The sequence below is a fragment of the Protopterus annectens genome, chromosome 5.part1, assembly GCF_019279795.1.
Source record: "Protopterus annectens isolate FY-2018-M chromosome 5.part1, PAN1.0, whole genome shotgun sequence".
In the NCBI taxonomy this organism is placed as follows: Eukaryota; Metazoa; Chordata; order Ceratodontiformes; family Protopteridae; genus Protopterus; species Protopterus annectens.
In genome coordinates this window covers 426430598-426442263 of record NC_056736.1, presented here as the reverse complement: position 1 = coordinate 426442263, position 11666 = coordinate 426430598, and the positions used below count along the sequence as shown (strand labels likewise).

The following is an 11666-nucleotide window of genomic DNA, read 5'->3' as shown; positions in this document are numbered from 1 at the left end:
TTAAAATTTCCTTTTGAAAGACAAGGGGTATCTGAATTACAGACCCTCATGGTAGTGCAGCCTTTTGTCATCTTTTATGCAGACAAGGGTGTCCCTCAGGACCAATCCCTCCTTCATGCCCAAGGTGGTATCCAGTGTGGTTTTTAATCAGTCCATTCATTTGCCAACCTTCTTTCCTAACCCACAGAATAAAGGGGAACGGATACTGCACTCCTTAGATGTGCACAGGCAACTTAGATTCTATTTGGACAGGACTAAACCTCAAAGGAAATCTGACCAACTGCTGGTGGCATTTGCTGCAGGGTCAGAGGGGAAGGCCATTTCAAAGCAAACCATTTCCAAATGGATAGGCCATTGCATTCATTTCTGCTACAAGCACCATGGAAAACCTATTCCACAGGGGATCAGACCCCCCTCAACCAGGGCTGCATCTACCTCTACAGCCTTTCTCAGAGGCTTTCCTACCAGGGACATCCTAGAAGCTGCTACCTGGAGCTCAGTACATACTTTCACCAAGCATTACCATCTGCCAATCTTCTCTAAATCCAGAGCTGGCTTTGCCACTGCAGTCTTGCAGGGCCTTATAACTGCTCCTAATGCTATCTAAATTCCTCCTCCCATCCTTAGCTTAGGGAATCTACCCAAATGTGATGACTACAGCAGTGAAACACGAAGAATATAGTACAGTTGTGTACACTTACCATAAATGTAGATGTTAGAGTGTATTCACTGTTGCAGTCCTGGTTACTATCCCTCCAGCCCCCTTTCTTCTTTGGTCTATACCTCTACTCTACTCTACCTTACTATACTCAAAATCTTTTTGGTGTATTTGCTTTTTTGTTGGAGGTATAACCTTGTATATTTATAGATTTAATTGCTTCCCATTAGGGGGGCACCTGACATCTGGGGCAAGAAAAGTAATGGCGTCGGCTGCATGCTTTATACCCCTGACGACCTCACATCATGGAAGAAGGGACAGCAACCGACATAGGACCCAAGACTTTGTTAATCGGGCTGACTGAGGGCTACCGCAAGCAGATAACCCACATGTGATGACTGCAACAGTGAATGCATTCGAACTTCTACATTTATGGTTAGTGTACACAACTGTACTTTTTTTCAGCTTTTGAATTATTTGATAATATGAGGAGTGATGTATCTTGATGCAAAATACTACTAAGTTGATTTTAGGTGTTATTGTTTTGAGCGTATATTTTATATTTGTTTCATCTTAGTTGAAAAATTACATTTTTGTGAGCTACTGAGATGATCTTCTGATTGCTATTGCTGAATCTCACTAGTAGAGGACACTACACTTTTAGCTTCAGTAACAGACGACATATTTTCGTTGTTTTCATTGTAAATCATAAAGAACACTGAAATACTGAAAACTGCATTTTCTTACTATTAATTTTATGATTAAGTTTAAAACTGAAGTACCAAAAATAATCTTGTACTCTGATCAATCTCATGACCTGTCCCTGTATATGTCATGAATACACAGTACACATTTTTTTTTTCTTTCACTTGCTTATTTTATACATCTTATGATTTTGTTTAAAATCAAAGTTCTAGAAAAAATACTAGGAAATTAGTCATTTTGTAATTGGATTGAACAGATAAAAAGACAGACATCAAAGTACTGCTGCAGGTACCTCATAGCACCAAAACTGGTTTATTTGCTTTGGCTGGATTTTATTACGAGTACCATTAGTGGTCCTGATAACAGTTTTTTGGATGTGCAGTGATACATTGAGACTTTGATATGTTGTTCTTGGGATTTGCTTTGCTGTTTGATGCACACAATCCATGCCATATCCAGGCAATTCGGTTTTGTTTCCTATCATATGAATTCTGGTAACATTTCAGATGCTGGAAGATTCAGGCAGGCGAGGATGGAAGTGAGCTCCATACACTGGCTATTTTCTTGGTGGGAGAGAGATGGTGACCCTGGTCAGCTGGTTTACTCTTGTGATGGTATACGCTTTTGCGGCAACAGTGGCCATAGAACTGGGGGAATGGATATGGAAATACAAAGCCTATGACAACATTTATCATGGCATGTGTGTGTTGAAACACACGCATGTAGAGGGTGTAAAATACCTCAAGTTTGATGTGATTGACCATTTCAGCCACCAGGGACAGGGTTATGGCCATGACACTGATTGCTCTCCCTCAAGGATAGTGGATCTTGTGGGCAGTGGTGGCATCTCAGTGATCGGAAGGCATGCGGGTCAGGAAAGTGACCTAGAAAAAATGGTAGTCAGATTTTGTCATTAACTGGTTCTGTGTCTACCTCTTAAACAGATCCATTCAGATTGGTTGTAGGAATAATTCATCTCTATCTCTGCAGCCCCCTTCTAATGTCACATTGAGCTCAGTCCTTAGACCCATCCTGTTCTGTTATTTAAATAATCTTTCATCCTTACTCTATTCAGAACTTATTTTTCACAAATACGATCCCCTAATCTTTTGTAGTGCCCTAGAAATCAATAGCATAGAGTCACTTCTGCAAAAATTACTTGGTATCTTTGCAAGGTTTCACAACTCAAGACCTCCGGGTAGATACTAGTTAGTCAAATTATGTGGTGGTTCTGCCAGATTTTCAGCTGTCTCTCCAGTGTCTTGCATAGACTTGTAGGGTAACCCCATCGGTCAGTCTTGTAACTATTAACTTAGAAACATGAACCCTAGTTTCAGTTTTCATTCTGCATTGTTATTGGGTTCATAGGTTGGTACTAGGCTATCAGCCCTAAGGCCTATGCAAGCCTAGCCGTAACAATTCCCTGGAAATTTCTTCCCACAATATTTACTTCTCTGGGCCCCTGTCTAACAGGACGACTGACAAGATCCCCAAGGTGAATTTCCTATCTCCCATCCAGTCATCAAGGTTCCTTTTGAAGAGGGCCAATGAGGCGCTCTGCGTGACTTGTATGGGCAGTCTATTCCAGAGTATGGGGAGTCTCTGGGTCAGGAACCTTTCCCTCCAGCATGTTTTGTTCATTGTGATGATAAGGTTTAGATCCCTGGAGCGTGTGGCTCTGAGGGATTGGGATTTTTTTAAGTGGAGCATGTCCAATAGCTCAGGGTTTGACATGGCCTTGTATGTTAAGCAGAGATCGCCTCTGAGTAGACGATATGCCACAGAGTATAGCTGGAGTTTATTTAGACGGTCAGCATATGGCATCTGCTTTCGGCCTGTGATTCTTTTAGTGAGGTATTTCTGTGGCCTTTTCAGCTGTTGCAGATGTCTTGTGAGGTACATACCAAATGGGGCATTATACTCTTTAATGGGTCTAATGAGGGATGAGTAGAGTGGGACAATGACCTCTTTTTTTCTGGATAAAAAGCCCTTAGTGATGAGGTGTGCCACATAGGAGTTCATGACTGTTGTGGCGATGTGGTTATCGAAAGTGAGACCACTGTCCACTTGTGTCCATAAGTCTCTCATCGCACTTTCGATGTTTAGTGTCCTGCCACCTATGCAGTAGTTTATGGGTACATATTTTTTTTCCAAAGGGGATAACTATTCATTTCTTGGCATTAAGCTTGAGCCCATGGCTCTGGCACCAGGCATCTGTTTCTGTAAGGCCCTTTTGTAGAATATCTACATAATTTATGGATTCAATAATGGCTCCCAGTTTGCAGTCATCTGCAAACTTTGTTAGCCAGAGTCCCTTATTGTTAGCTTGTACTTCAGATAAGTAGATGCCAAACAAGAGTGGTCCCAGGACTGAACCCTGAGGTACTCCACTTGTCACTTGTCTGGAGCTGGATTTGGAGTCTGCTACTTTTACAGTCTGGGTTCTGTCAGTAAGCCAATTGGCAACCCATTGAGTGACAAAGGGATTTATGCCCAGCTTAGTAAGTTTATCTATGATTCCAGAGTGGGGGATGGTGTTGAAGGCCTTGGCGAGGTCCAGATAGGCTGTGTTGACCACCTTACCCTCGTCTACAGCTCTGGAGACTGATTCGAAGAAGTCAGTCAGATTCAGGAGACAAGATCGGCCCTTCACAAACCCAAACTGGGTGGGGTCCAGTGTTTGAAGGTTGCCATTGTCTTTGTTTATAAGTTCCATGATAATGCGTTCCATGCCCTTGCAGATCAGGCTTGTCAGACTGATGGGACGGTAGTTCCCGGGATCCAAGGCAGATCCTCCCATGTGGAGCGGGATAACTGTAGCTGTGCGCCACTCAGTGGGCATGAAGCCTGAGCTGAGGCTGTGATTAAACAGGACACTTTGGTCGGGTGCCAGTTCATTTTGTAGTTCATGTAGTACACAGCCTGGGATGTCATCTGGTCCCATGGATGCTGCATTCTTAGCTTTGGAGAGTGCTGTTTCTACCTGTGTGGCTGTGATTATTGGAATTTGGCAATCTTTTGGTATTGAGATGGGCCCTTTAGGGGGTGAGAGAGGGTGAAGTTGGCACTAAATCGATCTGCCAGGATATTGGCAATATCCTTGGGATCAGTATATTTAATGCCATTCTGTTGTAGCTCAGAGCAGATCTGAGCATTGCCATTTAGATTCTTGACATAACTATAGAATGCCTTTTGGTTGTCTTTGGAATCTTTGGCAATTTTATTTTCATAACTAGCTTTTGAGGATTTTATGAGGGATCTCAGCTTCTTGCTTAGGCTGGTGAGGGAGTTTTTTGCATCCTGGGATTTTCCTCTTTTCTGCAACAGTTTCTTCCTTCTGTTGTATAGTTTGTTTATAGCAGGGGACCACCAGATTGGCTTCCTTTTTTGGAGAAGATCATCTTGGCTCTATTTGCGATGGCACGATTCATGCACGAGTGGATGTGCTCGTACAGTGCCTTAGTGTAGGATTCTGCAGTCAAACTTCCAGATCCTGTCTGCGTGGGTGTTGTGAAGTTTGTCACTTCTGACTTCAGTAGCATGACTTTGGCTTTGGAGAAGTTTTTAAGGAGGTTTCCTTACTGGGGGGTGGGGGTGGGATGTGGATGTCAAGGGTGATTTGCTTATGGTCAGAACTGACCAATGAGGGGGTGACCACTGGTGTGGAGCATCTGTCTCCCATGTTGGTAATGACCAGGTCTAGGATATTGGAGCCCCTGATAGGACAATGGATTAGTTGATCCAAGGCGTTGGAATTTATAAATTCCAAGAACCGTTGGTAAAAGGAGTTGGTACCTGAGTAGTTTTCCCAATTAATGGCAGAGTAGTTGAAATCACCCAGTATTAGGGTGTTTGGTTGTATCTTAATATTTTTCAGTATGTTTAGGAAGGTGTAGTGAGAATCTTGGGGTATGGTGGCGGATCTGTATCAAGTTACAATTTGGATTGCAGTCTTACCTAGTGTTAGTTGCACCTGGAGAATTTCAGATGCATTGTGTTGGGCAACTAGCCTGGAGGTGTGAATATCCTTGGTGAATATGGACACTCCTCCACCTTTAGTGTTTTGGTCTTGGTTTTGTGGCCGAAAAGTGTGGTAAGAATTGTAGCCTGGTATTGCTTGGGTGCTCTCTGGAGCCTTGAACCAGGTCTCAGTCACTGCACAGATATCAATGTTCTCCATTTCTAGGAGTGCCTCGAGAGTGCATTTTGAGGTTTAGACTTCTAGCATTGAGTAGCATTACCTTCAGATTTTGCATGCTTATATCTGTTACGGTGGTGGTTTTATCTTTTGAACCTTGCCTAAAAAAGGCACTATAGGGGTGGCAAGAACTTTAGCCAGTAACCTGAATCCCAGGGGTGACAGGTGCAGACCATCTCTGGCAAAGCATCGTGACATTGACATCTCCAAAGTTCTCTATCCTCAAAGAAGCCCCAAAACACTCTTATTACCGAACTCCAGCAATAAGAACCTCCATAATAAAGAATGTTTAAATAGCATAATTTAAATATGCTGTACCGCTAGTTGCCGTAGGAAGTTGTGAAATTTCACTCCCACTACAAAAAACTTAAAAATACTTAGTCTGTCATATCATTCCAGTAGTCATCCCACTTGCACATCATGTTGCCCTTGATGCAACTGACACTGTACTTGTACTGTTAACGGTTTCTTTTCTCTGATGCACACCAGTGTTTGCCCAGCAACTGCTGCATAACCCAGTCCATAAACTGTAAATCAAATCTTACTGCAATTCCTGGAGGTCTCAGTCTAAGTGTTCTTTTCTTAATAACTCTGCACATTCACCATAACTTTGAATGCATATGCTGTGCCTGTATGACTTTTGTTGATATTTCCCATTTCCCTTTCTGTGTGTCTCTCTAACATTCTAACACCACAACTGGTAAACTTAAATGCTTTGCCTGGCACATCTTAAATTCTTTACTCAAAGCCACTTAATGCAGCTATGCGTGATCTGTGGTCGTCTTTAAGTCCATAATTTGTCATTTTTTTAATGTGTGGGAAGTATGCTGTTGAACTGATGTTCATCGTGCATACAGCTGCAGTCATAACAGATGGGTTCTCCTGCCGTCAGGCGGGTCCTCGGTTGGCCAAATTCCAAAGTCTAGGTCCGGCGTCGGTTGTCGTCGCTTCTTCCCTGACGTCAGTGCAACAGGGGTATAAAAGAACCAGCCGACGCCATTTTCTTCAGTCTTTTTTGCCGCACGGTGCCCGAAGCAGAAGCAGTTCGCAAGTGCTGGTCGGCCAGCTCCTGAGATTACAAAAAAAATTTGGAACCGAAGTCTTCTTAAAAGCTAAGTACCCCGTTGGGGAAACTTTTTCTTGCCTCAGACCGATGTCAGACAAAGTTAATAATTGTATTTCTTGTGGGAAGCAAATACCACATAAGGATTTCCATTCCCTCTGTATACCTTGTTTAGGCCCAGACCACGACTTCTCGGTCTGTCGCTTTTGTGCTACATTCAACAAACGCTCTATTAAGCATCGGGCGGAGTTCACCCAGCATTATTTTGGGAAAGCATTTAACTATACTATGTCGTCGGATACTCCGACTCCGGTTTTGTCTAAAAAATGCAAAGACAAGGACCGACACTTGAGGTCTGCGGCCTCTACCGACACCACGCCAAAGCTGACTACACGTGGTCCGGTTCTCAGCAAGGCGCCCACGCAGCCCCTGATTACTGACGATACATCTTTGGTGGTGTCTCCTGTACCCGAGGTCGCAGGCTCCTCGGCCCACACCCTGACTACAGATACCGAAGCCACGCTTGGCATTGAAACACAGAATGTGGACAGGTCCACCTCCACTCAAGGTGTCTTCAGACCTTCCTCTTCTTTCTCCATCAAGGCTTTCACCAAGTCTAAAGCTACCATGCACCCTAACAGACCAGCTACACAGGGCCCATCTCCAGGCCCCATGCCTAAGAAACAGATGCTTAAAATGGCTGAGGATTTAATTACTCTAATCAGAGGTTCTCAGCCACCTCCGGACAAAAGACCCAGAGTGGAGGAAGATTCCCCCTCCTCTGATCAGGGCTCCATTATTTCAGAGCACTCTGATTATCAGGAACGGTCTTACTCTCCTTTTGAAGACTCTGATGTAGAGGAATCTATTCCTTCTGTATCCCCCCCTGAGGATTACTCATTTGGTGAAACTCTGCATACCTTAAGGGAACACTTCCACTGGGAAGGCCAGGATTATTCAGATTCCAAGAAAAGGCTCAGGGAATTTCTTTTGTTACCCCAGCACAGGCCTCTGGCTATACCTCCTGTCCTGGACATCCGAGATGATGTTTACTCAGAGGCCTGCCTTAACCCGGACTCTCTCCCTCCAGCTCCAGTTAAGCCTGACAGGTACTACAGGGTTCCTGACTCACACCAATTTCTATACAAAAGCCATGCTGCTGACCTAGAAACCATCTCACAGGGGCCCAAGGGAGTTAAGGCCTCCATTGCCAAAAACCCACTGCCTTCCGAGAGAGATTCCAGATCCTTAGAAAGGTGGGGAAAAAAGGTATATACCTCAGCTACCTTATCCATGAGGGCCTTAAACTGTCAGTTTCATATGCTAAAATACAAACAGTTTCTGTTATCTCAGTTGAAAAGTAAAATGTCGCAACCTGAACAACCAGACATGAAGGAGTTGCAGGATTTGATGCATAGTGCAGAACAAGTGGGTAAACATACCTTACAATGTGGTTTTGATGCTCTAGAGGCCTCATGTAGAGCTGCTGTTACAGGCTCAGTCATACGTAGGCATGCCTGGCTCAAGGAACAAGCCTTGCCTGATCATGTCAAAGCTAAATTACTAGACGCCCCTCTTCAAAAGGATGTACTATTTGGGGCAAATGCTGAGGAAGTTTTGCGGAAAATGGAGGAAAAGGCTAAATTAATGCAAACTGTGAAAGAATTTCTGCAGGTTCAACCCCCACGTTTTAGTAGAAATTGGCCTTCCAAAAACTGGTCCTTTCCTGCCACAGACAGACCCCAAAGAGGCAGATACAGGCGCCCGAGGGGCAGAGGACAAACACAAGGCTCGTACAGAGGCAGACAATGGCAAGCTCCTACATAAAGAGGTGGTGAGGACAACTCGCAATCTTTCAGAAAGCAAAACCAATGACTTTCCCCTTTGCATGCCAACCAGGTCTTAAATGGCAGCACCCTTAGGAGGAAAGCTGGCACTATTCTCAAAAAATTGGCATATTGTCACAAAGGACAAATGGATCCTGAACATTATAAACAGAGGCTACAAATTCCATTTTCATACCCTTCCAAAAATGAAAGGCATGCCAAACCTGCCACACAATCAAAGGGCAGAGGCACAAAAGCAAATTTCAGATCTTATAAACATGAAAGCTATTCAAGAGGTACTTACACATGAACAAGGTCAAGGTTTTTATTCCAGGCTATTTCTGGTGCCAAGGAAGGGCAAAGATTGGAGACCTATTTTGGATCTTTCCATCCTAAACACATTCCTAATCGTACCAAAATTCAAGATGCTCACTCTACAGCAACTTCTTCCCATGCTGGGCAAGGAGTCTTGGCTGGTAACACTGGACCTCAAGGAGGCATACCTGCATGTCCCAATCAGACAAAATTGCAGAAGATACCTCAGATTTCTTGCAGGTTCAACCCATTATCAATTCTGCATTGCCTTTTGGTTTATCTACTGCGCCCAGAGTATTCACAAAATGCCTGGCATCAGTAATTGCCTACTGCAGACTTCAAGGGATACAAATATACCTTTATTTGGACAACTGCCTGATCCAAGCGGACAGCAAGCACATTCTTCTGAAACATCTGGCTTATGTAATAATGTTATTAAACTCTCTAGGATACACAGTCAACAAAGAGAAATCAAGACTAATACCCTCTCGGAAGATAATTTTCCTGGGTGCCAATTTGGACACAAACACCCAGATGGCCTACCTTACACCAGAGAAGCAGGGGCAACTAATTCAATATTTCAGAACACTGGCAAATTGCACCAGGCTGACTGCAAGGAAAATCCTGCAGGCTCTGGGATTCATGGCATCTTGCATCTTACTAATCCCATGTGCAAAGCTGCATATGAGAAAACTACAGTGGTACCTAAAAAACATATGGTCTCAACACAGCCACAGTTTGGAAACAATGATACCACTAATTCCATGTCTGCAAAAGGAATTTCTGTGGTGGGCTCAAGCATGCCAAACAAACACAGGTCTTCCATTCAGCAAGCCTCAAGCAAATCACATCATCACAACAGACGCCTCGGACTACGCCTGGGGGGCGCACATGACAGACTGGTGCATTCAGGGCAAATGGACCCAAAAAGAAAAGCACCTTCACATCAATCAAAAAGAAATGCTAGCAGTGATAAATGCTATTACAGCCTTCAAGGACCTTCTACAACCAGGTCAGCTATTGATAAGAACAGACAACACCACAGTTATGTGGTACATAAACAAGCAGGGAGGAACACATTCTTATCCCCTATGCAGACTGGCCACGTCACTTTGGAACATGGCCATGGACTTACAAATGGAGCTACAAGCACAGTACTTGCCAGGCAAGGAAAACACGCTAGCAGACAACCTAAGCAGGAATATGACAGATCCACACGAATGGAAGTTGCATCCAAAAGTTTTTACAGAAATAATCCAAGAATGGGGAAGGCCAGACATAGATCTCTCTGCCTCCCACAAAAATCATCAATTGACAAAATTCTGCTCAAGGATCTTCCATCCAAAGGCCTGGAGAGTGGACACTCTCTCTTTCAGTTGGACATCAATGACAGTTTATGCCTTCCCACCTCTTCCTCTGCTGCCCAAAGTCCTATTGAAGACCAGAGCAGACAGACCAAAGATGATCCTCATTGCTCCGGACTGGCCAAGGCAACACTGGTACCCACTACTAAGGAGCCTGACGCATTCCCCACCATGGACCCTGCCTCTAATGCCTCTTCTTCTGACTCAGCACAGCTTCAAAACTCTTCACAGTCAGCTGAAGACACTCGATCTAGCCGCATGGAAGATTCCTTAGCATCACAGCAGGCCCTACTCTCCAAGGAGGTGCAGGATGTCATTTTGAAGGCCAGAAGGCCATCAACTAGAAAAGCTTGCTCTGCAAAATGGAAACTTTTTTGTGTTTGGAATGAGAAAAAGGGCCAGTGCCCTGGAAAACTGAATTTACCTCAAATACTACAATATTTGGCCGAACTGCTAAGCAGTGGACTTTCGTTCTCCTCCATCAAAATCCATGCCTCAGCCATTTCTGCAGAATACAACACTGATCCACCTTTATTCTCTCACCCTCTATTAAGACAGTTCCTCAGAGGGGCTAAGAATTTAAGACCTCCAAGAAAACAACTAATACCTGCTTGGGATCTTAATTTCATTCTGGAAAAACTGACTTTGCCCCCTTTTGAACCAGCTGCCTCATCAGATTTACAATATTTGTCCTGGAAAACAGCTTTCCTTCTGGCTATCACTTCAACTCGTAGAGTTTCAGAACTACAGGCTCTTATGGCTGTCCAGCCTTTCATCATCTTCCATCAGGACAGAGTTTCATTACATACCAACCCGACCTTTATGCCTAAAGTGGTATCCAGGGTAGCTTTAAATCAAGCCATACATTTACCTACTTTTTATCCTAATCCTCAAAACAAAGGGGAGAGATTACTGCATTCCTTGGACATCCACAGACAACTGAGTTATTATTTGGACAGAACAAAGCCTTTCAGAAAATCAGAACAGCTTTTTGTGGCCTATGCTGTAGGAGCTCAAGGAAAGTCAATATCCAAATAGACAATCGCAAAATGGATAGCCCACTGCATATGCTTTTGCTATTCCTTTCATGGCAAAACTGTACCTACAGGCATTAGAACTCATTCCACCAGGGCCACAGCCACCTCTGCAGCCTTCCTCCGAGGAGTTCCTACCAAGGATATTTTTGAAGCAGCCACTTGGAGTTCTGTGCATACCTTCTCCAAGCACTACAACCTACCATTATACTCCAAATCCAGAGCAGGGTTTGCCACTGCAGTCTTTCAGGGCATTTTGGCTCCTCCTAGCTCCACCTAGTGCCTACCACCCCTTTCTTAGCTTTGGGATTCTACCCATCTGTTATGACTGCAGCTGTATGCACGATGAACATAGTACAGTTTTGTACCTACCATAAATGTAGATGTTCGAGTGCTAATACAGCTGCAGTCCAGGTTTCCCTCCCACCTTCCCCTCTAGGGGTATTCTTTTATGGTGTATTTGCTTGCAACTACTGTTTTTTGATTATATTGCATTGCATTGT

At 43.9% G+C, this 11666-nt stretch overlaps 1 protein-coding gene across 1 annotated transcript in view; it reads left to right on the top strand.

Moving 5' to 3' along the window:
* LOC122803464 (interferon alpha/beta receptor 1-like) overlaps positions 1-11666 on the top strand; it is a 591175-nt gene that overhangs the window by 353179 nt on the left and 226330 nt on the right. The window lies entirely within an intron of this gene.